This window comes from Podarcis bocagei (genome assembly GCF_964188305.1).
Source record: "Podarcis bocagei genome assembly, chromosome: 1".
In the NCBI taxonomy this organism is placed as follows: Eukaryota; Metazoa; Chordata; class Lepidosauria; order Squamata; family Lacertidae; genus Podarcis; species Podarcis bocagei.
In genome coordinates this window covers 93033651-93061199 of record NC_138125.1, presented here as the reverse complement: position 1 = coordinate 93061199, position 27549 = coordinate 93033651, and the positions used below count along the sequence as shown (strand labels likewise).

The 27549-nt window shown below is 43.1% G+C and overlaps 1 protein-coding gene across 3 annotated transcripts in view; it reads right to left on the bottom strand.

Moving 5' to 3' along the window:
* The window catches only part of PTPN4 (protein tyrosine phosphatase non-receptor type 4), an 88648-nt gene extending 80801 nt beyond the window's left edge, over positions 1-7847 (bottom strand). Inside the window, exon 1 of one of the 3 annotated variants that reach the window (XM_081206486.1) lies at positions 7104-7847. The gene's annotated coding sequence lies outside the window, so the exon portion shown is untranslated. The remainder of the gene's footprint in view (positions 1-7103) is intronic. The other 2 variants (XM_081206487.1, XM_081206485.1) reach the window with 2 other exon arrangements.
* Between the last annotated feature and the right edge of the window lie 19702 nt (positions 7848-27549).

Genomic DNA, 27549 nt, shown 5'->3' with positions numbered 1-27549 from the left:
TTACAACCTACTATCATAGTCAATGACTCTAAATTACTAGGATCTGTTAAAAATGCTATAATATTGAATAAAAATGCACATCTGTGTAAGTCACCATTTTCACGGAATGGCTTTAACTGCTTTAGGTGTGGACCATTCCACATACTAGTTCGCCAGCATGTGTATACAACATGGAGTTGCAGCCCATTCTGGATTCATGATGACTATATGCATAAGACACACATTTGCTGCAGTAACATGTTATATGCCTATTTGTGCACCAAAATACATAATATTTGAATCCGTCTTAATATTTTGCAGCTTCATGTATATGTATGTGTAGAAATCAATGAAATTTCACACAGAGACAAAAGTATGTATTTACAGTGCTAGCTTACACCCAATCCTACCAAATCCTAGGTGTTAATGCTATAACATCCCCATCCAACTAGTGTGGGTAAGTGCCACAAGTCAGGCTCCAACAATGAGATAATGCTATCCTAGATGAACATACTGAAGCACATATGCAACCTGATTTGCCTTTGACATTCTGCCTCTGTTTCTTTGAGCCAGATGAACAAGCAGACAAGCACTTAGTCATGACATGCCAGTATCAGGCAAGCAGGCCATGCTATACTGGTTTACTAGCTTTTGTTGCAGGTTGGCCACTTATGGCGTAGCCTGATCTCCTACAAGGAGAAGCCAGAGAGATTCCCCATAAGTCAGTACTTATGGGGAATCTCTGTAGCCTGTTTATGTAGGAGTGCCTACAGCAGACACCCACCTGGAGATGCTGTAATGAAATCCACATACACCCTGTACAAGTTTTGCAATACAGAGGCTAAAACCAAAAAGACATCCTTAGTCAATATGCAACCTTAAGTGACATTTTCATGTTTAGAAAGTGATGTCAGTTAAAAAAAATCCAGACATTGCTCATGGTGTACTTGAGATATCTATACCAAGTGATAGTTCTACCCTTCTAATGTCAAAGCTTGAAGAACTACAAAAACTGGGAATTAGAAAGGTAAACATAAGCTAGAGCAACAAAACTATGCACAATATTTTTGTAGCACTACAATTGTTTTTAAATACAAGTTTATCCAAGCCCAATATATCAGAAAAATAGATAGCGAAAGAAATGTGCATGTACAAAAACATCACTCATTCTGCTTTTCAGGAAACTACAGATGTTTCTACAATACCACTAAGATAAATTAACCCCTCCCCCCCAAAAAAGATCTATGTGAAGCCAGAAAGACACATAAATGTTGCCAGCAATAACCATGTATACACAGCTTCTTCAAATGAGCTTTTGGCTTTAAGCCACTGGCATTCCCCAGGCACACTGTTGTCTTTACTCATCCTTCCACTATATTGTAGTTGCACGAAAAACACAAAGTAAAATCAATGGGATTAGTTTTTCAGTCATCCATAGATTCACAATTCTATGACTAGAGCAGCACTTGCAGTCCTCTCCCCTCCCCACCCCAAAAAGACGAATAGCAGGAAGGAGGTGTTTGCACCATGTCCCCCTCCTTCCAACAGAAGGAATGGAGTTCCCCAAGAACAGCAGCAGAACAATCTCCTGCTACACGTTCTTCTGGATCACGTCCAGAATAGACTGTACAGGACAAGGCAATGGAATTAGGGAGATCCTGGGCCACCACAACCAGCATCCAAACTCCCCGGGTGCTAAGGACATTTTGCATCATGGTCATGTTGTATGGCGCCTGAGACTCAAGAGTAAAAGGCCCCCGACCCGCCTGCTGCAGTGCAAGTCACCTGGGTGGTGCTGTGAGCGGTGTGAGTCTCAAAGTGCCGACCTGCCCAACTCACAAGTAAAATTGCTGCTGAGAGATACTACCCCCGCTTGCACCATATCGTAAGTCACCTGGATGGCACTGCGGACAGCACAGAACTCAAAATGCCGCCTTCTGCGACTCACAAGTAAAATTGTTACTGCTGAGGGAAACTTCCTCAGTGTACGCTGCAGCATGAGCCAAAGTGCATGGCACCTCACAGCAGCCACACTGAAGTGGCCAGGCCACCTGGATAGTTGCTTCTCTCCCCCTGCCCTATTGCAGGGCCAGGCTGGGCTCTGACGGTGGAGCCAGGCAGCTTGCTCTGAGACACCAGCCAGTCATCACTGCTTCTCTTTTTCTGTGGGGTGCTCTCGAAGCACCTGACTTCCGTTGCCTCCACCTACTTCCTCACCCAGCTCAGCTCCCTATGGCTGGCTGCAGTGGGTTTCCTCTCCCCACTCTGGTTGCCTTGGTGGCATTGTCCGCTCCTCCTCCCCCGGCTCCGGGACTTTTGCGGGGACCCAGCCTGGATGCAGCCACACCATACTGGCCCATGGGGCACACACCTCTGTGGGCTGGGGTGGTAAGGCTCTTAAAGCTGGCAACTATTAAAAGTGCCAAGAAGACTTGACAAAACATGGAAGGAGCATGAGGAAGGGCAATGAAGAGTATCAGCATGTGGGGACAATGTGGTTTGGAGAAACATGAAGGGATCATAGAATTGTAGAATTGGGAGGGACACTAAGTATCATCAAGTCCAACCCCCTGAAATGCAGGAATACGCAGCCGTCCCATACCTGAAACCTTGGCACCACTACTTGCCAGCACCAATACCAGCACCATGCTCTAACCAACTGAGCTATCACCTGTCATGTTAAGCCTTTTCATGTGTGAGAAAGAAAGAGCGGGGGGGGGGGGTTACATGTGGAATAACTCCTTAGAAGGGATATGTTGGCATTCCAGGAGTCAGCTTGGAGAGGAGAAAGGGAACGTGGGCAGGCATGATGGATGTTGGGAGTGATACTGCACTGGGAAGCAGTTAAGAGTTTATCTAAAGGCTTTCTGGCAAAAGCAAAAGTTAGTAGTGGATGTAGGGGTTAGGTGCCATGTAAGAGCTATGTGTGTACCTATTGGGGGTGGGGAGAGACAGTCTTTGCCAGTAACATCCCAGTATTAGGATGGTTGGTGAGTCCAGGAAGTTGGAGCAATATCAGATAACATCTGCTGAGAAGGAAAGGTATTTGGGGATTAAACTTCATTCCTTGAGTTTGTGCTTTCCAGAACTTTTTGTTTGTGTTTTAAACCCAACATGTTTTGGTTAACTAAAGAACTAACTAAAGAACTAACTTAGTTGGTCTTTAAGGTGCTACAGGAAGGAATTTTTTTATGTTTTGGTTAAGTTTTACTTGCCTTGTTTAATGTACGTGGGGCATAATGTATGATATGCTTTTAATTTGAACTATACTATCTGGTTAGTTTATGACGGTTTAAGTTGTGCATTTTAAAGTGTTATTTACCTCAGACTATCTCAGTAGTGCTTAAAATCTAAATAAAATTTGGAGTGGGGTCATTGAGGGACACTGAAGTCTTAGGTTGTGCAAACTGGTCACTCAAGGTGGATGTCTCTGCCATCAGTTGTGTAGACCTGCTGTTGTTGTTTAGTCGTTTAGTTGTGTCCGACTCTTCGTGACCCCATGGACTAGAGCACGCCAGGCACTCCTGTCTTCCACTGCCTCCCGCAGTTTGGTCAGACTCATGTTTGTAGCTTCGAGAACACCGTCCAACCATCTTGTCCTCTGTCGTCCCCTTCTCCTTGTGCCCTCAATCTTTCCCAACATCAGGGTCTTTTCCAGGGAGTCTTCTCTTCTCATGAGGTGGCCAAAGTATTGGAGCCTCAGCTTCACGATCTGTCCTTCCAGTGAGCACTCAGGGCTGATTTCCTGAAGAATACGTTTGATCTTCTTGCAGTCCATGGGACTCTCAAGAGTCTCCTCCAGCACCATAATTCAAAAGCATCAATTCTTCAGCGATCAGCCTTCTTGATGGTCCAGCTCTCACTTCCATACATCACTACTGGGAAAACCATGGCTTTAACTATACGGACCTTTGTTGGCAAGGTGATGTCTCTGCTTTTTAAGATACTGTCTAAGTGTGCCATCACCTTTCTCCCAAGGAGCAGGCGTCTTTTAATTTCGTGACTGCGTGTAGGCCTGCAATAAGTGTTAACTGTTGTGCCAGAAAGATTACATAATATGAAGGAAAGAGGGTTTAGGGACAATCAAGAGCTTGTTTGCAGAGTGGAAGGAATGGAGTACCTTTTTCTGCCTTCCACTTACAACCACTCTCTGAAGACTAGAGAAGGGACTCACATAAGAATATTAGGGGAGCTTTCTACGGTCTTCAGATGAGGACTAGATCATATGAAAATTTAACATAAGATTTTAGCTGGAGTTCATTCATTTTCAGCTTTTTAATCTTGTTATACAATAAATAATAAATAAGAAAAATAATAATATCACCTAGACATTCTGTTAGTGCACCCGTAACCTAGTTTTCAGGTGTTATGTGGCGCCAAACTTGTCTACCTGAGTTTCTAACACTGACCACAGCAACCATTTGGGTATGCAATGGAGGCATCCTGTACATGGAAACTTGCTTGAACATATGAATTACCCCTTATTGGATCGAAGTGGCACGTGACTGAACTTAAACACATGCAATCAACATATCTGCTTTCAATGTCTTTATGTTCTTTTGAAATGGCCTGTACTACTGCACATTTCCAAAAATTAATTTAGCCCATACTAAACATTTATTGCTTGGCATGCAAGACCCAGGATAGGTCCTAAATGAAGTAGTCAGGACAGAATTTCAATCAAAAAGTGAGACATTCTAAATATGCATACCATCATAAGGGATGGTATAATATACCATATTCTGGATTTAGGGCGCAGTCCTTTGCACACTTACTTCAGTGGGACTTACTTCTGAATAGGCCTACCATCTGTTATTCCATTAAAATGTATGAAGGGGGGAAAAACTAAAGTAAATTAAGCATAAGGATGCCAAAAGTACATTGGACAGAAGAATTATAGTAAGTGCTATGTTATCTTTATGCAGCGTGCTAGCTAGTGAAGCTATGCTGCTGCAGAAATGTACATTTGACAAAGTCATATTATTGTAATACACTGGTGATTTACTGGCTTACAAAACATCTAACAGTATCAGAAAATATTGACTCCCGCATTACAAAGCATTACTTAACCATTGACAAAACAAAGATAAAGAAAAAAAGATCTAGTATAGTATTCTAGACTGGGTAATTCATGAGATGAGGAAATGCCTAAAGAATTATTCTGAAGTCTAATTTTCACAATCTGGAATGATGCTGAAGCCTAAGCTTTCAGAAGCATAAAAAGCAAGAGAAATGTTAAGTATACTAATTTTGCAAATTTTATTAATTTATTACATGCATATAACTCTATTGTTTTTATTTCTACATGAATATTGCTACTTTATTCAATAATGTCAAACTATATTTCATTTAAAAACTAGCCAGTAGAAAAACCTTCATGAACATTCTTTCCTCTGCAGGTGACATACAAGAGCATATTCAGAAGATATAGAAAAGGTAACAATTGCTTATTATAACATAAACCCCTTCAATAAGATAATTGTATACACTAATTTAGAAACAAAGTAACTTGAAATTGAGCTCTCCCCCACCTTATTGATATGAAACCCTGGTCCAATTCATCAGTGTGAATCTATGCTATGAACTTTTAAAAGTAATTTCAGAAAGCAAAATCAAGTTGCAAAATCAATTAGGGCCATAAATAGAAAACACTACCACTATCCTTATTGTTCTTCTGAATGGCATTTTAAACCTTGGCATCTGATTTGGCATGATATCTTTTTCAAAGGGAAGATGACAAATGAGAGTTTTACATGAGATATGTCAGGTGTCATATCCCCCCAAAGAAGTGTAACCCTAGGGTTCTTATGATCATCTGGAACTACATCAAAATGAAAAGAAAGCTGCAATAGCCTTTAATTATAATTTCTTTATTTTCAAAGTTATTATCTTGCATATTTAGTATATGCATAGTTATAGGAATGGCTAATTTGAGATTGACACACAGTAATGCACCCTTAACTGTGCTGCTAGAAGCAGGATAGATACAAGATCATTCATACTACAGTGGAACCTCGGTTTTTGTACATACATATACAGATGAGCGCCGCAACCCCAGAGTCGTCCACGACTGGACTTAACGGTCAGGGGTCCCTTTACCTTTTATACAGGCAACTACCCCTTGAAAATACAATGCAACACATTCTAGCTTGACTTTTGATCTTACAGAATGTCTTTTGGAAATACACCTCAAAGTAATTGATGCCTGGCCTTTTCAGTTTTTTTAAATATACAAATGTAACGTAACACTTCACACATCATAATTCTGCAAAAAAATTAATGGAATACAATAGAGCAACATTTTGATCTCAGGACCTATTTGAATGCCTTGGTGATAGAAAAGCATTTCTTCAAATACCGATGCAATCAAGAACCCAGACAGGACCCTTACACACCTTCACGCAACCTAATTTTGTCATGGCTCCACTCCCCCTAAGAATAACGTAATCCTGCTGCTTCTTCAGCTAACATAATAGAACGCAAACACAACACTGTCAACCATACACAACCTTTGGGTTTAGAAACCATTTATACAAATGTTACCAGTCTGCATCTACGGTAAATACATCAGCTTGACTAACAAAGGTAGGGGGGAAAGACCCTCTTTACTTCAGGACCTTCCCAATCTTCAGTGAACCAATATTGAACTGAAAAATTGCTTGACCTAAAATAACATTAACATTACCATCTCTTTAACTCCCTTTCTAGTGCAAACAGCACACTCAAAGAAGGCATATTGCATTTTTAAGGAGCACCATATACACTATATAATTCAACAAATCCACAACTGTAAATAAATGCTACACTCCCCAGATCAATACTTTGGATAATGATGATTTGGCAACTCTTAACAGTCATTCACCCACCCACCTCCTTTCCTGTTGCCACACATTCCTCTGCATCTATTGGGTCGTCCAACATTTAGCACTCAGACACACAGCGATCTAGGGGGTGGGCTGGTAATTTTTAACTCTACATCCTTAACGTAAGGGATATCACACATCCAACATTTGAAACGAGAGCATGTAACAATGTTATTATTTTTTTAAAAAAAATGGAAGAGAGGGAGTCCCCCATTTTAACTTGAAAACTTAAAACCGAAACCCCCAGTAATATCCTCTTACCTTCATATAACAGCCACGTCCTTCCAGAGGATGATAATGGAGCAAGGGAGCAACCCAGAAAAGGGAAGCCAAAAGGTAAAGTGGAGGTGGGAAGGGGGTCTTGCCCCCCAACACACACACACCTCACACACAAAAGGCTCAATTTAACCCGCAGAAAAGGCTCAGTTCAGTCGAGTTCTTGCACCCCGCGAGGAGCAGCAGCAGCAGCAAGCGAATAGGATGGGGGTCTCCAGCAACCGTTGCAGTGAGCGCCCCCCTCTCAACTCAAAGCCCCCCCACATTCCTGCCGCAGACAGAAAGGCAAGGGTGGGTGGGTGAGCAGGTGGAGGGAGGGGGGAAGGCAACACAGCCTCCCCCCCTCCCCACCCACTGGGCACCCCCTCCAATAGAGGGAGGGGGAGAGGGGGGAAGGGGTCTCAGCAGTCACCCCTCTCTGCCTGAGGGGAAGGCACCCCCGGACCTTTTCCTCCCTCCCACCCCGAAAGGAGGCTTCCCCCACTCTTCCTTCTCCTACAGCCGTGGGACCGAGGCTGGGGCGGGAGAGGCGGTAGCTAAACACCGGGGCTCTGCCTGCCTGCACTGAGCGGGGGGCCGAGAACGAGCAGCAGCTGCCGCCGCCGCCGCCACCACCTCCTCCGTCTTCCTCCCCCTCCTTCACCCCAGAGCCTGCCTCCCTCCTTCCTCTCCTCCAGCCTGCCTTCAGACAGGCAGCAGCATAGCAACCAACATGGCAGCTGCGCAGTCACCCAGCGGAAAGTGGGAAGGGGGCAAGCTCTCGCGAGAAGCGCCCGAACTCTGCCCGCTCTCGCGCCCCCGCCCCTTCGCCTCTCCTCTGTCGCTGCCTAGCTTCTGGCTCGAATCACGCGACGGGGTTGGCTGCGCCGGCCGAAGCCCCGCCCGTCTCCCTTTCCGAGGCAGGCGGTTGGCTGGCCGGGACGTCCGTCGCTGCAAGGGCAGAGACTGCGCCTGTCACGGCCGTAAGCCTCTCCGAAGTTGAGGCTTCATTCAGATCAACCAAGGGTGGATTTTTGCAGTATTTCGCGAGGCTCTTACAAAAGGCAGGGGAAGGAGAGCGGCTGCTTGAATGAGAGCTGTAGTGACACCTGCTGGCAATTTCATCTTGGGCTTTTTTATTTTGCAGGTCGCGGGTTTTTTTCCTTTTTCTTTTTGGCAGTTTGTGCATTTCACCAGCTTTTTATTTTGGATCTAGCGCAGTTCTCTCCACCGCCCTTCTTTTCTTGTCCATCATTGTCCTTTGTTACGGCTGTGCTTTTGGATCGTCGTAGCTTTCCTTCTTTTTTTCGGTGTTTTGTCCACATTTTGTGTGTGTGTGTGTGTGTGTGTGTGTGTGTGTGTGTGTGTGTGTGATGTGCAATCGCTGCAGAACTCGCATAGCTTCATTATTTCTTCTTCTTTTTAGTCAGAATCGCGTGTAAAAAAGCGGCACGCTGCATTGCAAAGGCGGGCGAGCTGAGTGTGTGCCTGTTTTGCGGGACGTGTTTACAACATCGCCATAATATATTCTTGCGTAAAGCTGTTGAGGCTGCCACCCTGCAGACACACTTCCCTGGGAGTGAGTTCTGAGTAGACATGCATAGGGTTAAGCGGTGAAGCTGCAACTCTTCCTTCCAAATATAACGCTGTAAAAACCACCATGGGATTCACTTTTGAGTAAACATCTGTAGGACTGCGCTCCTACGCTGTAATGATGCTCATGCTGATATGGAAATAAGCCCTATTCAGCTCACTAAGACTTTTGAGGAAGCAGGTATAGGAAGGGAAACTCTTTGATGTAAAACACAGTGAAAGTGGATCCATAGGTTCCCCCCCCCCATAGCATATAATAATAATAATAATCCTGATACCTTATTCTACCACACATTATGTCCTCCCCAATAATAATAGTAACAATAATAAATTTATTATTTACACCACACCCATCTGGTTAGGTTTCCCCAGCCACTCTGGGCGGCTTCCAACAAAATATTAAAATACAATAGTTTGTTAAACATTAAAAGCTTCCCTAAACAGGGCTACCTTCAGATGTCTTCTAAAAGTCTGGTAGTTGTTTATTTCTTTGACATCTGATGGGAGGGCGTTCCACAGGGCGGGCACCACTACTGAGAAGGCCCTATGCCTGGTTCCCTGTAACTTGGCTTCTTGCAGCGAGGGAACCGCCAGAAGGCCCTCGGCACTGGACCTCAGTGTCCAGGCAGAACGATGGGGGTGAAGATGCTCCTTCAGGTATACTGGACCCAGGCTGTTTAGGGCTTTAAAGGTCAGCACCAACACTTTGAATTGTGCTCGGAAACATAATGGGAGCCAATGTAGGTCTTTCGAGACTGGTGTATGTGGTCTCAGCGGCCACTCCCAGTCACCAGTCTAGCTGCTGCATTCTGGATTAGTTGTAGTTCAAAGGTAGCCTACATGTTTAACATCCTAAAGATAGGCTCTACTGTGCAGAAGTATTGATTTAAGAATTCCCAAGTTGCACCTATGTCCAATATTCAAATCTTAGGATTGTGTCTCTGGTTCATAAAATTAAATTATAAAATTATGAGGACTTCATGATTTAACTTGAACCCAGGAACAGTGGTGTGCTATGTAATGAATAGTGATTTAAATTAAGCAGAAAAAGGTGCTTTAGTTCCATATTTATGTGTGATGGGTTTGAAATACTCAGCTGCCTTAAAATGAAGGTTCAGAGAGCTCAGCAGGATTGTCTGTATTTTGCTGCAATGGACAGGAATATATTATGATACCTTTAGGGTCTTATGGCAACAGCACTATTTGTGCGATGCTCAGCTTGCAGTTCCCCACAAATGCTGGGTGGACAGATGTGGGGAATTGGAGCAGACTGTGTTGTTACTATTGTTAAGGATGGTGGGGCAGATTCAATTCAGTTTGCCTCTGAGGGTGAACCTGCCAAAACAATACATGAATTGAAATGCAGAAATCCTTTGAAATGCACACTTCTCTGAATTTTGCAATGCAGTGCTCTGGTCAAGTCATGAGTACCAAAATGCATAATTTGAGGGGAAGTGTGCATGAAAATGCATGTATAGCTGAAAATAATGTACAAAAATGCAACCAGGTCAGCATACATAACAAGACATGTTTTGCCCCCAAATCACTTAGGGCCACTCAGCACCTTAAATTGGGCTGGGAAGTGCAGATCACATAGAACAGGTAAAATACTGCCTTGCCTCTCTGTACTTTATAGAGACTTGTCTGGTTGGGATGGCAATACTTTTGCATGATGAGAACAAGCCACAGTGAGCCGTAGGTTCATGTGCTTTGCCTCCTACTCTGGTGCAGCTGCAAGAAGGACAGAAGTTTTGACTTGCTTAGTTTGTCATCTAAACTTGACACACTGTAGTTAATATTAGCTATGGCTTTTCTGAATCAAACAGTCTTCAGAAACAAAACATAGTTAACATTAGCTACAGTTACTTTAGGATTTGAATGACATGTCACTGTTACAGTTTATTTCTAAAGCTAATATTTGGTCACCTTAGGATCAAAAAACAGTTCCCAAGGCAGGTGTTGTGTAAGAGTGCTGGGGAGCCAACAGGTCTCACACCAGGCACATGTGAGATTCCGCCCCTCCCGCAAATGCCCATATATAGGATACAATATTGTATCATGTTTCCATAAAATATTGTTACACATCTGAGGTAGCAGAGTTTGGGGGTGCAAAGGCACCCATAACTGCTAGAGTCTGTGAATGTTAGAAATTAATAAATTGCAGAATTTAGTAAAATGAGTATTGAAGGGAAGATGCCAGGGCCTCACCTGAGAAAGAAGTCATTAAGAATAACAAAATGTGTTGGAAGCAAGTCATCAATGACAGGAGGCTCTTCCGGTGGGAGGAGGAGGTTGCCAAGGAGGCAGGGGTCATGATGTCACACAGGAAAAAATGTGTCCTTTTGAAATTTAGAAGTTGGGGAAGAAGGAGGAGAGCTCTCGTGAGTTGCTGTGAAGGCCAGAACCATCAGTGGTGGACCTTGGAGTCTCAGATTTCAGCAGTACCCTGTGTGATGCCAAAATTCAGGGACCCCTCTCCTCTCGCCTTCCATTCTATACTATAGTTGCAGCACCCCTGAGGCTCTGCTGAGGCTCCAATGCGACCGAACTGGTCCTGCTCCTCTAAATCTGCCTCTGTAACCATTTGGGCAGGCTGGGAGAGAGGCACAGAGGTGTATGGGAAACCACTGCTGAGCTGTTGTGAAGGACAGGTTCCTGCTGAGATGTGAATTCTACGAAATCTCTTTTCCATTGAAAGCTTCTTGTACAAATATGTGTCAATAAATCATATTTCAAAGACACTGCAGACTCCTCCACACCACATTCCCCCAAAGGAACCCAGGCCCCTTGGAATCTTGTGCACCAACTCAGCAGAGATTGGGGTGGCCAGTACCAATCTTACAGTTGCAGTGCCTAAAACTAACTTGGATGAAACTCCCAATAAAATCAGTGGGACTTACTTCTGAGTAAGCTTAGTTACAATCAGTTATATATTTAGCTTGCAGTTATGCATGCTGAAATTCGTAATTTGTTTTGCTAAAATAGCTTGCAGCCTCAAAATGTATGTGAAGAATATAAGCCAGGATGGGGTACTTGTGGTTCTCCAGATATTTTGGACTCAGAAGACCCATTAGCTCTGCACAGCTTGGCCATCAGGGATGGTAAGTACCACCAGCAACTGGACAGCCACAGGTTCTTCATGGCTGGCCTAAACAATGTGACCATGAAATGTGGTTATTGTGCTTAGGGCCCCTTTCAACCTTCGAAGTTTGACAGCTGCAAGGGAAATGGGGGATGAATCACTCTTGCATGTTTCTTCCTACTACTAGGGTTTGCTGTTGTTGGAAACAGGTGGCTAGGCTGTGCTCTGAGCACAACTATCAATTCTTATGTTTTTCTCTTTCTTACCACTGCAGCTCAGTCTCTGCTAATGGTTCTCTGTTCACCTTGCGTGAACTGGTTTTGCAGACTGTGTGCAGCCAGACGCTAAAGGGAATTCGCTTGGTGGTTCCCAGGCTGGTTTACAAAATTAAGATATCAATCAAGCAATCTCAGCTATGAAACTCACTGGGTGTCCTTGGGCCAGTCACTAAGTCAGTCTAACCAACCTCACAGGGTTGTTGTGAGGAGAAAATGGGGATGACAAGTATGTACATCACCTTGAAGGAAAGGTGGGATATAATTGTAGTAAGTAAATAAATAATGAAGCCACAGCACTCTAGTTCTGAGTTAAATCAACATGCAAAGATGAGTGTGCTAGCTCTGTCTCCTTTTTAAAAAACCAAAAACCAAAACCCTAATTTTGGTTCCCTGTGCAGCATGGAACTCTGATTTTCCAGGATTGTAAATTGTACAGGGAACTCGCACAAGAAGAACAGACTCCTTGCTGAAGATGGTATTCCTCCAACTCATGTAGGATGATGGGGATGGTTTGTTTTTATTGTGTGAAGTAGGAAGGACTATTACAGGCATCAGTGAAAGCCACAGTTCAAGCAACTAAGTGAAGCATAATTTCCTGGTAAGAAATTAGCCCATAGTATGATCTGTTATAATGGCAATACTTACCTTTAGCATGAGTCATCCTTTATAGCTTGCACCTGGTGTTTCATAAGCAAAGAGATAGTATCGGTTTTGTCCCAAAATGATTGCAAAATGTGGACTTTTTTGAGGTGATGATATCTTAAACAGCATCTCTGCGTGCAAGCTGCCTTATAGATACCTGCCTCATTGAACTTACACCCAATACCAACATGGTATAGTGGTTAGAGTCTGGGTTTAAATTCCAGCTATGAAGCTCACCTTGGTCCAGTCATTGTCTTCTGACATAAGTCACCTCACAGGGTTGTTGTGAAGATAAAGTGAGGAGGGGGAGAATAATGTATACCACCTTGAGATCCTTGGAGCAAGTGAGGGATATACAGAATTGCAGTGCATGTGAAGGAGGTGCTGCCGCATCCAACAAGTTGCACTGGAGCCCTGTTGTCTCACATGAAACACTCCAAATTTAATAAATAATAATAATAACCAGGGCTCTAAAATGGCTTTTGTGGAACTTTGTTTTCAAATAACACCATTTGCTTATATTGTCAGGAGGCATATGAAAATACTACTAGATCAGTGGTGATAGTATACATATGTTGGCAGCAAGCTGCAGAAGACGTTTGTTTAATGAACAGTGCAGCCATAATATTAATAAAATGAAGCAAATCAGTTCACACCTATGCACATAAAACAAAACAATACCAGATAAGCTGGAGCAGGACCAAACTTTGCATGCTTCCATGCCAGAATCTCCTGGGATTCTTTTCATCAGGCAGATGATGGTGAATGATCTTGTGATATGGAGGGGCCCCATCCACCTGGTGCTTCAGCTGCCCCCTCCCCCATTTCACATAATGGTTTTTGGATCCTGAGTGTCTCTTGAACACATGCACTTGCAGCTGTAAAGCAGAGGAGGGTTTCACTGATAGCTCCTTCCCGCTGCAGCCTCTTTCTTGCACCCTTGAAAATCTGCTCTTGGGCATTGAGAGGACTCTCTGGAACAGTGTGAGAATAGTGCAGGGACAGGTGGGAATTGAAGATTTAATGAAACTCACATTCATTCTCCCCCTTCTGCCATTGGGAGCCCTATTCTGGACCGAAAGCTGGTCTACACACAGAAGGGCCATAGGATCCCAGCATATGCATTCAATTCTCCACTTCATGAAACCTCAAAAGAGTCAGTTTCTAGCTAGATGCCTGGGAAACTTATAGGCAAAGGTGATTTGGGTGCAACCTGCTATATACTGTCAAACCCCAATAAGTATGCAAAGAACACCAAGTTAATTTGGTACAGTTTTGTATTCGATACTGTTTTATAAAGGTTTTGCAAACAAAAAACAAAAAAAAACCCTGTATGTTTCTTTCTTTTCTGATGATCATTGATTTGGAAGAAATGAAACTGAATGGATTTTTTTTTTAAGTTAAAATAATCTTCACAATAATAAAAGCAAGAGAGCTTTGATTATGTGGCAGAAGACAATTTTTAAAAGCAATAATTACCTGCATTGTAACAATAAATGTTTGTCTTTATGATTTTACAGCCATGCAACTCTTAATTCCCATCTGAAATGTGTTTTATTCGTTCTAAACAAAATTGAATGGCTTTGCATACCTTCAGGAAGACAGCCTTGTAGATAAAACATGTGCTGCCAATTCTCAGTTAATTGCTTCAGTCTCCAGCATACTATTTGTGCACTTACACTCCTTTTCAAAAGGCTACTATGGGAAATAGGTGAATGGCCATGTCTTTGTTACGAGACTGCAGAGATACTGTGGTAGCTCAAAAATGCAAAGGCCAGGAAAATATGAAGATAAGGAAGAGAGATCAAACTCTTTATCATAGAATCACAGAATTGTAGGGTTGGAAGGGACCTCGAGGATCGTTTAGCCTAACCCCTTGTAGTGCAAGATTTTCAACTTTGGAGTACATTGATTTGCGGGTACCATTTAGTAAAGGGAATGCCCTGGTCATGTGATTTTGATAATCAGAACCAGTTACAATTTTTAAGGGGGACAGGTGATTGGACAGCATACCCTAATATTATTCATTTCAGTCATACCTGTGGACCACACTCAGGGCCGGATTTAGGTTTGATGAGGCCCTAAGCTACTGAAGGTTATGGGGCCCTTTATATGTCTAGCTGTCCTTTGTCAACAACAAATTGTTGTTGCCAATTACTTACATCATAGGAGCCTACACAACACAATAATAATATTAATATTATTGTTGTTGTTGTTATTATTATTAATAATAATAATAATTTATTTATACCCCGCCCATCTGGCTAGGCTTCCCCAGCCACTCTGGACGGCTTTCCAATCAAGTGTTAAAAACAATACAGCATTAAATATTAAAAACTTCCCTAAAGAGGGCTGCCTTCAGATGTCTTTTAAAGAGAAGATAGCTGCTTATTTCCTTCACATCTGAAGGGAGGGCGTTCCACAGGTTGGGCGCCACTACCGAGAAGACCCTCTGCCTGGTTCTCTGTAACCTCACTTCTCACAATGAGGGAACCGCCAGAAGGCCCTTGGCGCTGGATCTCAGTGTCCGGGCTGAACGATGGGGGTGGAGACGCTCCTTCAGGTATACAGGTATACAGGACCGAGGCCAAAACACTGTTGCTGTATGTAGGTTTTATTTTATTTGTTTTTTTATCTTATATTTTGGAAATGTACATCTAGGTTTTTTCCCCTTTAAATTTTTTGTGGGCCCCCAAGAGAGTGGAGCCCTAAGCTATAGCTTGTTTAGCTTATACAGTCATACCTCGGGTTGAATGTGCTTCAGGATGAGCATGTTCGAGTTGTGCTCCGCAGCAACCCGGAAGTAATGGAGCGCGTTACTTCCGGCTTCCGCCACTTGTGCATGTGCAGATGCTCAAAATGAAGTCACACACATGCGCAGAAGCGCCAAAACATGGCACGTGCAGATGCGCAGACACGGGTTACGTTTGCTTCTAGATGTGAACGGGGCTCCGGAACAGATCCCATTTGCATCTACAGGTACCACTGTACGTAAATCCCGCACTGACCACACTGCAGGGAATCACCCTCAGGGCTGAGCTATCTTTTAAAAGCTCAACTTTTTTTCTCCTTTAAAGTTAAGACGTACACTAAAAAATCTGTTGCTCATTCTCGTGCACCAACCTTTTAAAATTCCTTTCGGCAGGTTTGGTGGAAGTGAACGCAGCACAGTGCTGGTCTTCTGCCAGAAGGAATCCAAGCCAAATCCTGTGATCTGTCTTCCACTGTATTTCTCATGCAGGGTTTAGTGAGGCATCATTGACATCAGTAGGAAACGGCAGAGAGCATGAAAGAAAATGTGTTCCTTTCCCCCCCAAAGTTAGTTGCTCTGCTGTTGCAGTTTAGTCAGGAAATCGAGGGAAGCTGGTTGCAAGCCAAGATGGCAACACATGTCAATCCACTGGAGAGGAAAGAGAATAATGAAGAGGTTTGAGTAATGTCTTTACTTTCAAACTAGTGATGGTTCTTCTTGAGCTAGATTAGCCATCATTTCAGCCTATAATCCTTTTGCAGCATTTGAAAGTGACCTTCAGCTGTTAGGGATTTATTTATTTTTTTGCCAAAATAATTCAGATTTTGAATCTTCAGTTTAAGATAGCATATCACATATTACCTTCATATGCTCCTTATGACAGTAGGGACTAACATCGAAATTCAGTTGAATAACGTAAGCACCAACATTTGCTTTTGAATTATTCTTTGGGACTGGACACTAAGGGAAGAAATAACAGTGGTTCATATATTACGTTTGTGCTTGGTATGTTAAAGCCTGCACGCATACAGTAAAAAATATATGAGGCAAATTGTAATGACTTTCCAGATACCACAATAGTAGCTTCACAAACTCTATGAGCTTTTATGTGGTTCCAGTGCAGAAGTATAGCAAGGCGATAAGTAATATGTGCAGATTTAAATCACTCAAATGGTTCTGAAGCAATTTAAGTATGTGGTTGTTTAAACCTGAGTATTTATGTATTTTAAAATTCCACATGATGATGATGATGATAATGATAATAATAATATCTCTATCAATAAATATATTAGACACCCTACTCCTATCTCTGCACACATTTACTGGCCTGGTCATAATGCTAGCTACTCTGTACACCTAACATCTTCTGGATCATTGTTACGTAAAAGAGCATACCATGGAAGATGAATGGATAAGAGAAGCACTTACGAACACAGGCTTAAGGAGACAGTAAAAGACAGTCTCACAAAAGGTTGGAATTCCAGGTAAGGAGCATAATATGATGTAACATACATACAGGTGCACTGGAAAGGCCAAAATCTCTACCTGAACTCTCACAAAAAAAAAAACACCAAAACAGGTTACTATTAATGTCTGTGTAATCTGAAGGATGGTTCTTATTAGCAAATTGCAGCCGCCATTGTTAATTATTATCTGGTTCTAAGAGCCACAGAAGCATTCAGTGTTCCAGTAGATCTGGTTCCCATATGTCTGTCAGTCAGATCAATTGCTGCAACATCGGAGTGATTAAGTCAGTCCTGCATATTTTTGTGGCAGTGCACAAAACTGGGTGTGTCGATTAGTCAAGAGCTACAGAGAGCTGTTTCCATTTTTGCATTTATTGCCTCTGATGAGAAATACCAAACTTATGCTAGTTTACTCAGAGGTGAGCTTTGCTGGGCTTCACTGGATTATTCATTTCTGACTTCAGCGTCGCACACTTCACTTTGTACTAAAGACAGCTGAAGAGAAATAAAAGCTTTCCTCCAAGCCATACATACAACCAGATGAAAAAAGGGTGTAGAATACTTCCATTAGTTTTTATCACATAATATACTGTCCCTTCCTGTTGTTCTAATATTACATAGAATGGGGAGGATACTTTTTATAACCATGGAAAAGATGCAGGAAACAGGAGAGAAGGACAGAAGACTGGAAAGGATTCAGGAGTTGATGCTGACTGGATAAAATGTGAGTGGGGAAGCCGGAGTTTGATCCCCCTTTGCTTGAGTCTGTAGAGCACATGAATAAAATCCAAGCTTCAGTTCCTGACCTCTCCCATGAAGATTCTTGGGTAGCAGGGCTGGGGAAAATCTCTTCCTGAAACAGAGGAGAAAGGATTAAACTACATATACCAACTGTCTGATTACTACAAGGTCACTTATTCTGCTGTGTACAACAACGGCCAGATGCTTGGAACAAATTAGCTGTTATAAATTTCATGATACTACTGAGAGGAGGTCTTATGGAAGTCTATTGTATGCCAGTCTCAAACGTGTGGAATAATCCACCAAGAAGACCCATTTCTCCATATCTGTAACTACAATGGAATGTGACATTCCTCAGTTCAAAGGATTTACTCATTCAGCCACTCCTGTACCCATATCAGAAAGCAACCTACATATGACTAAGTGTAGGCTGCATTCAATGAAATCTCCTGTGTCATTAGCATTATACAAATGATCAAGGAAAACTATGTTCTCTAGTGTTGCATAATTTTGCCTACACTGCCACTTAGGGAAATGTTTCAGGGTGTGGCCTTGCTGGAGATTTTCAGGAGATATGGTAAGTGCTTTGTGCTTTAGAAAAACATATTTGGATTCCAGTGTTCTTCGGCGGAGACTTTTTGCCCCCCTGTGTAGCATTTCTGCATGTATAATGACACAATATTTAGTGCACGGTCTAAAGGTGATCACAGTTGAATGGCCATTTCTTTGGTTATAGTACAGGAAGGGTCACCAGTCCTTTTTGTAGAGATGCTGTCGTGGCCCAGAGTCTGGTCCAGATTCCAAATGCAAAGCTCAGTAGTGGTTGGAGGGGGAGATGCAGGGGAGATCAAACTATTATTGGGGATACGGTTTTATGCACAGGTGCTTTTTGGTAAAGGGGAACCAGTTGCAACATTGCAAAGAACAAGTAAAGAGGAGGGAATCCTCCCCTCCCTTCTAATTCCTTGTACTCATAACTGAGGATCAAACATCCAGTGATGTTCCTTGGAGCTGATGTTACTTCAAGTAGCCTATTTGAATAAATACAGTGGTACCTTGGGTTACAGATGATTCAGGTTACAGACTCCGCTAACCCAGAAATAGTACCTCGGGTTAAGAACTTTGCTTCAGGATGAGAACAGAAATCGTGCTCTGGCAGTGTGGCGGCAGCAGGAGGCCCCATTAGCTAAAGTGGTGCTTCAGGTTAAGAACAGTTTCAGGTTAAGATCGGACCTCCGGAACGAATTAAGTTCTTAACCTGAGGTACCACTGTACTGTATTTGAGTAAATATTTTATTTGCTATACTCTCATTTCTCTACATAAGAAAGTTATTGTGGGTGAAAGCTGTGGTACCTTAGAGATAATTGCCACGATTGTTAAGTTGTACAGCAGAAGCCATAAGGCGATTGTGGGCCATCTTTTGAGACGTTTGTTTCACGGAGCTGAAAGCGCTGCTCTATTAAATGGAGCAGAGAACAAATGCTTTATTGGCTACTGGGCAGATGCTGCTTTGGCAGGCCTTCAATATTTGGCTAAATTTGCTCAGGGTGCCATCAGATGTAGCCTTCCCCATGCAATCACACTGGGAGATTCAGTTCTTTTAGAGCAGCATTCACAAGACTTATGGTGACTTATAGTTACGTGAATGAATTATTTTGGCCGCTATAGCCTGAACTCTGTGGGGATGCAGAATGAACTAAGGACTAGTTGATTTCTACTGGGTGGCCAAGTATGGGGGGGGGGGGTGAAGGGCATTCTGCATATGTTCTAATTCTTCAGTGTTTCTGTGTTTCATCTTTCCCCTTATATCCAGGACCTTATATCCAGGTCCTGCTGGGGGCAGGACTCTCTTCCTGCTCTTATTATGAGGAGGTCATCTGCACACCAGGGTGGTAGACTGCAAACTTAAATGTGGCAACCAGCCCCCTCTGCCTTTAATAATTACATAGGCTGCAGAGGCACTTGCCCAATATGTACTTTTCCGTGCATGCATTAAAGGCACAGGAAACCTGTCCCCCACAAAAAGCCTTCCAGGCTTCACCTGTCTGCCAGCAAGTATCTGATGTGTGCTATCCCATCTTCACACCCAAATTACACATCATTTGGTTTCTGGAGGTCATGACTCAAAGGGCAGTTTGTTTCACTCTGATGGCTGGGAATCAGTGAACCTGCCCTGTGTTGTGTAAAAGGGGATGCAAGTGCCTCAGGGGGCTTGGAATGGAATATATAGGATTTTCTCCTGAACTAATTTTTAAGAACTAACCTCGCTTAGTATTGACTGCAAAACCTCTGATGTGCTCTGTGAGCTTTAGAGTGCCATGGGCAGGGTGGGAGTGGAGTCAGAGAAATCATTACGAATGAACGTGTACCTGCTAACCAATTGAACACAGTTCTAATTGGCAGGGAGCTGACAGGAACCCAATGCTCACCCCTTTATGGGAGACACATAGGTACAGTTTTGTCCTGTATAAGGAAATTAAGCATTCTTAACAGATGTGGTATTAGTCTCTGTCATCTATGGCAAATGCTTACGATTCCCCCCACCTTACAGTATATGCTGTCTGTAATAAGCAATGAATGGAAAGAGCAGCAAGGACTCAATTTTTAAAATGAAAAACAAAATACTATTATATATCTTGCCTAAAGACACTATTATCACAATAGTCTTGATTTTGTTGGCTGGATTTTGCAACAGCAAAAATGGAGGAAGAAATCTGCATGAACCCATTTGTTTGGTGAAGTCTCACCTCTAAGGGCTGGTTCTCATGACACGTTTTGTTCTGTATTCTAATTTGAATACTTGAGTACAAAAATAATTGCCTTGTGGATCAAATAGGAAAGCTGCATGAGTGCACTTTTAGCCCTGCTGTACACAATACTTGAATGATGGTTGCTCATGAGTATGGGGGGGGGGCATGGGTGATGCTGTGGTCTAAACCACTGAGCCTCTTGGGCTTGCTGATTGGAAGGTCAGCGGTTCGAATCCCCGTGATGGAATGAACTCCCATTGCTCTGGCCCAGCTCCTGCCTACCTAGCAGTCTGAAAGCACGCCAGTGCAAGTAGATAAATGGGTACCACAGTAGTGGGAAGGTAAACGGCATTTCCGTGCACTCTGGTTTCCATCACGGTGTCCCGTTGCACCAGAAGCGGTTTAGTCATGCTGGTCACATCACCCGGAAAGCTGTATGTGGACAAACACCGACTCACTTGGCCTGAAAGTGAGATGAACCCCATAGTCGCCTTTGACTGGACTCAACTGTCCAGGGGTCCTTTACCTTTACCTATGAGTACAGTACTCATATTCATACTTAAGGACAAAAACAACGTACCCCAAAACAAGGTTGATGCGGGCAAACATTTACTGTACCAGAATTTACTACAGTGTGAAGGACTATGTCAAAACTTTTAAAAAGTCCAAGTATGCCATGTCTAACAGATTACCCCTGTCCATATGTTTACTGACACTCTCAGAAATCTTTAACAAGATTTATTATTCTATATTAGTAGTGAGCAACATGTAGCCTTCCAGATGATAGTGGACAGCCATTATCCTCACCATTGGCCATAGTGGCTGGGGCTGATTGATTCAGAGGCCAACAGCTGGAGGTTCACAGGCTGTCAACCCCTGTTCTGTATGCTTGATAATTTCATCTTTAATAATATATTCCATCAATTTAAGCAGAGTATATTAAGCTAATCAGCCTTGTAATTTCCTGGACCCCCTTTTAAAAACTGATATTCAATTGGCTGCTTTCCAGTCCTCTAGTACAGAGACCAACCTTAGGGACAAGTTACCTGCTTTTCTTAGAAGATCAGTAATTTCACACTTGGATTCCTTGGGTGGATTCCATCTGGACCTGATGTTAATTTTAAGTCTGTCAATAAGGTCTAGCTCACCATCTCTTTTCACCACCATTTACCTTAGTTCTTTAGGGTCCCTTACGGAGAAAGTCAGTTCAGGCATAGATATCCGCCCTAGATATTCTGTAGTAAAGACAGATGCAAATAATTCATTCAACTCCCCCCCCCCCCTCCCCGACCCATTTTCTTATCCTCCTTATTTCGTGATTACAATTACACAATGGTCAGTTACTACTTGAAAAATGTTTGCCTGTGCCCACTCTCAGTTGCACAAAATTCTGAGGTTGCATCTTTACAAACACAAAGTTTCACTCTGAGGATAATTGCTGGCTTCCATTTGTCTGAAATGATACTGGTGTGCACCTTCAGGGGTGAAGTCAAACCACTGTAGAATCACAAAGAACAAAACATCAGCTGGGGTGGTGGGTGCAAGCCCTATGTAGTATACTGCATAGTATACCTATGTAGTAATATTACATTTTGGATTGGGTGATTGCAGAATTCCAGATTCATTGGGCAGAATTACCCAAGTCTATATATAACATGTCATTTCCTAGCTTTGATCTTACTCTTAGTGGAGTGTGTTGGGAAGTCATTAAAACTGCATGTAGTGGCATGGTTACACACACACACTGTTTCAACTGATGAGACATCACCACCACTCAAAAAAATCTCTAAAATGAAGTGATTGAATAGAAGGCACTAGTGCAAAAGACATTCACTTAGAATTTAAGAATTCTGAGCACAGGGATTTGAGTATGACAGCTGAACGGAGCTCACAGTCCTTCCATACAAAAAACCACCTGTGGTTACCCGCCCACCCAGATTTCTTCATTTCACAGTATATCAAGGTGGGGTGGGTGAGTCATTTTGTTGCAGCCATTGTTAAAACAAGTGGGAGTCCTAAAGCATTGCTGATCTACTTCAGGTCACAGTGAGATCTACCAGCAGATGCCAATCTCCCTTCCACTCTTCTAGATCTGGACAGGCCAAAAAAGGTTTTGTAGCAGCAGTTACATGACTACTTGGACAGGACTCCCCTTGAATTAAATGGTCTGGATATTTTAGCACGGTGCTCCAAATTCTAAGCCCTGTTACTTGTGACAACTAAATCCAGTGGATTTCAAATAAACATATTTTAAAATGTGCCTTTGGAATGCAGCCTAAATATTTTTGCACCATAAATAATTCCAGTACTCTTAAAAAAAAAAAAGTTTGTATGGGGTGTGCATCCCGTGAATTTATGATGGGTGGCAGCAAATGCCAACCACCACCTGACTTTGTGTCAGGCCATGATGAGTTGCCTCTTACTCAGAGAGTAGAGTGGCTACTACAGCAGCCTGACCAAATGGTTGCTGATGTGGATTTTGCTGCAGCTGTTGTCCTTTGTCTGCTTTCTTCTATCATGTCATCACTGAGGGTGCCAACTGGCAGCAGTACCCTGGGAAAGCACACCAGTGCCTATGAAAATACAATGGCCTAGTCGTTCCGAATCGGTGGTTTATGCCAACAAGATTTCACCTCTCTGCTGCAACAGAGACCGCCAGGACAAATGCAATGGCCTGGGATGTGCAACACGGACCAAATGAGCAAACAGGAGCCTGCCATTCTGTGCAAGGGGAGGGGTATGGATGTAGAGGTCACCAATCCTTTTCTTATGACCCAGGAGCCACTTCACAGCCACTTTGAGGTAGAGGCATCAAATAGGGTCCTAAAAAAAGATTAGGTTTGGCTGTATTCTTGTTTGTTTCTTTTATTTATTTGTGACTTAGCCCCACTGTGCTCATAGAAATTGCAAATGAAAATAAAATGAAGGGGCGGCAAGCACTTTGGAGGCTAAGTTTTGGATTCCAGATATAATTGTTAATTTGGAGAACTATATTTTATCCTGTAAAGAATGAAAAGGAAGTTAACATACTAGGTTTCTTTTAATTGTTATTGTTACTGCTTTTAAATCAGCTTGTCCTCTTCCTGTCCCTGTCCCTCAATTGTTTTTTTTAAAAAATATTGCAAGCCTTTGGCAAGAAATATGCTTTGTATGTGCATTTGACAATAAAGTGTTACATTCAAAAATGGGATATTTTGTTAGATAACATCATTGCCGAAAGGAATTGACTGTTATAATGGATGATAAACTGTTTGTGATTCAGCAGTGTAGTATAACTATATCATGGACATGCATAGCATATGTAGATATATACTATCAAAACCCATTTTCTATTCCCATGTTCTAGGACAAGTGCAGACAAACTGAAGAAAATTCTAAAGCGACTGGCAAAGATGGCAGAAGGTTTTGCAAGCGCATCAATGGAAGACAAGTCCAAGACATCACCTTTGTTTAGTTTGAAAAGAAGCTCAGGACTTCCGGGTTGACGCGATCTGGAAATGGCGGATTCCCTCCGAGCTGCGGAGGGAATCGGCTCTACCGAGGACGGGTCTTTGCCGCGCCGGCGACGCGGGGACCCTTAAAAACCGCAGGCGCGGATGCCTGCGGACTGAAGACTCGGCGGGTGCCTTAAGCGCCCCCCTGATCCACGAAGAGCCTTTTTAAAAGCTGCGGAGAGGATACGGGGGTGGCGTGGCACTGAGAGTCGATCGCTACCTCGGTGGAGCGAAGCCGCGAGCCATGACCAGAGAGCGCTGACTTCCTTCCTTGAAAATTTGGACTGAAAGAATCACCCGTGAGTAAGACGGATTGGGACTTTAAAAAAATTTACCCTGAATTGGAGACGACCGGGGGGTGTGCTAAAAGGAAGTCCGCACCCCCCCCCTTGCAGACGATCTAAGCAACGACATAAGAGCTAAGCTGGAGAGCCTACCCTTGGTGGGGTGAGTTAAAAAGGACACTAACTTTCAAGATTTGGCTAAAGGAAATTTTGGGCTGGAGAGTGGAGTTTTGGAAACCTTCTTTTTGTTTTAAACAACCCCCCCTCCCGGGCTCGGGAAAGTCCTGCCTTTGTGCCTGTGTAAGAGCTGCGGAGTTTGACAGCTGTCAAAGCTGTCAAACGGGCGGTTTAAAGTGGAAAAATCGCTATTTAGGATCCCTCTGGACTAAGACGAGTTATAATTGAGCCAAAATTGTTGGAAACAAAGTAATAATAATTTGTTAAAGGACTGTTGGAGAAAAGACTAATAAGTAACCAGATTCCTCTAGGGGGAATTCTGTGAAACTACAATGGATACAATGGCTGTGGAAGGAAAGTTACTAGTGGAAATCGAAAGGATGTTTCAATTGGTGGGAACCTTACAAGAGCAGAGCTTGGCCATGAATAAACAACTTGTGACTATGACCTTGGGAACAGGCAACTCTGCTCTCTGTATTGAGGACCTGAATGAGAAAGAATCCACAGCTGAATGGGAAACAATATCTACAGAGGTGGAAGAGACTAAACAACAAGAAAAAGAAGAAGTAACCTTGGGAAGTAACAACCAAAAGCTGACATCTGTGGAACACAAGCAAGGAGACGCTGGGAACTTATCTACCACAAGTCTGCGAAAGACACAGAAGAAGAAGGAGGAGGTCCCGGGACAATATGGAATACAGGAACTTAAAACAAAGAAATATGACGGGGGCCTCCGTTTGGACTTTGATTCTGAAGATACAGGCTTTGTGGAAACTTTTCAGCAGTTACTTTCAAATCTCCTTGTGGGAAGAGAATACACTTTGATGGTGAAAGAACTTTTTCCAGACTCGACGACTGACATAAAGGACTACCAACAAGACAGGCGGAGAGGGACTGAAATAGACTTGAAAGCCTCGGACGTGAGGAACCCAGGCTGAGAATCTCGAATTTGGATTTCTATTGGGAAGGGACAAAAACCGGGGATGGGAGGGAGGGAAGAGGAGATTCTTAAAAACTCTTAAGACTTTTAGGTTTGGTTAATATGACTCTTAATTAAGACAAAATGAAAATCGATGGAAGAGAACTTAAGTCCAACTTAGGAAAATCAATTTTTATTATAAAAGAGGTAATAAGATGAATAAGATGGTTAAGAGGAGAAACACCAACTTGCTGATATAATCTTGGGAACTAGGATGCACGAGGGGGGGTGGGGGGAAGTCAGGGAACAAGGTTATGAAATGGGGATTTGCTGATTTTATACATGTTTTTGTTTCGTGTCTTTTCTTTGTGTGTGTTTTGTTTTTATAAAAGCAGAAAACCAAATAAAAATTTTTATAAAAAAAAATGAAAAGAAGCTCAAGAAAGGACACAGTAGATATTAAAATGTCACAAACAATATGGATGCAGAAATTGTCCGCTATTTTATTGGAGACAGTAGTACAAGCAAGCAGAGAGTTACTGTAATTCAGGCTTCCTTAAACTCAGCCCTCCAGATGTTTTTGGCCTACAAGTCCCATGATCCCTAGCTAGCAGGACCAGTGGTCAGGGATGATGGGAATTGTAATCTCAAAACATCTGGAGGGCCGAGTTTGAGGAAAGCTGCTGTAACTGATGCTTGCTTCGTTTTTTTTCCATTCTGGCACCTCTCACAACCAGTTCCTTCATATATTCCTACACTGCCTTCTGGTCTGCTCCCAGCTCCAGAACCAACAATCTGTGCTTTCCTTCAAAACCTTCCCTGGCATCTTCTTTCCCCTCATCTCTCATATCCCAATATGAATGTGCTTGTGACCTTCTGTCCTGGCCCACCCCAGCTAAGAAAGCCAAAAATCTGATATTTAAATCTTTATTGAAAAAAGAAGCACTTACAGCAACTCCCACAGTGCTCTGGACACACATGCCTCTAGCATTAGGCAGCTGTCCCCCAGATATGTGCCCTGCTGTCGTAGCCCCATTGCTGAGCAAGCATGGGTTAGGAGTCTCTGAGGAACCCTTGTCTGAGAGCAGAATTCATATAGTCAGGGGATCCAGAGGTCAGGTTATCCAGATGATCACAGAGACAAGGGACCAGATGGAAAGCAGGAAGGTTGGACCAGGAACCATAGACACTATTTCCAGCATCTGAGTGCTGCTGAGAGCTCTGTTTAAGAAGGCTGGAGCCAGCTGATTCCCATCAGTGCCTTCTTCTCCTGTCCTTGAAAGCTGATCAGCTGCAGTGGAGACATTCCACCTTCTACCCCTTCAGGCTGCTGCTCAGCAGGTGAAATGGACTCCTGGCCCATGACACCTGCAGAGCAGTTGCAGCCACAGTGAGACCCTGCCCTTCTGCCAGCTTATATACTGTCCCCTGTTGGGTTGTATTTCTGCAACCTGAAACTTATTATGCATGGAAGTCGCTGCTGCTCTTCCTGCTTCAAGCCCCTTCTGGTTCTGAGACAACAAGGTGGGGAATCTACTGACCCATCTGTTGCCTGAATAGCCTCTTCTTCTTCTGCCACAGACTGCGTCAGACCTGTCAGTCAGACATGTAGTGCCAGACTAGGAGCTGGGAGACCAGGGTTCAAATCCCCACTCAGTCATGAAGCTCATTAGGTGATGTTGGGCCACCTACCCTACCTCACTGGGTGGTTATGTGAATTAAACGTTGAGCTCCTTGCAGACAATTTGGGATAGAAATGCAATAAATAAATAATAATAATAATTAATGCATTTTCTCCTATTGACTGTTAAGCCTTGCCTCCACTTCTTCTGTTTCATTCCCATGTAGAATTTTAGCTTGTAGACTCACTGCCTTCTCGTACTCTCTATAGAGCATCATTCCCTTGACATCGCCATATATTTAATATACAGGGGAAAACACCAGACCATAAAAGTGATTGGTCAAGGGAATAAATTGGCCACAAGAGTAGGACAGACTCCCCACCCCCACCTCCACTGGAGGCTTTCCATGAGAAGCCAAATAAATCTTTAGGCAACATGGATTTTCTTTAGAAAGCCCTGCTTGGATACAAGAGGCTAAATGAGATTATCTCCCAATATGATTAAGGAGAAATATGGTTCTCTCTCTCTCTCTCTCTCTCTCTCTCTCTCTCTCTCTCTCTCACACACACACACACACACACACACCATACATATATATGAAGCAAACTGGTACCAACTTCTCCCAGGATCAGACTGAACAACACAGGATGT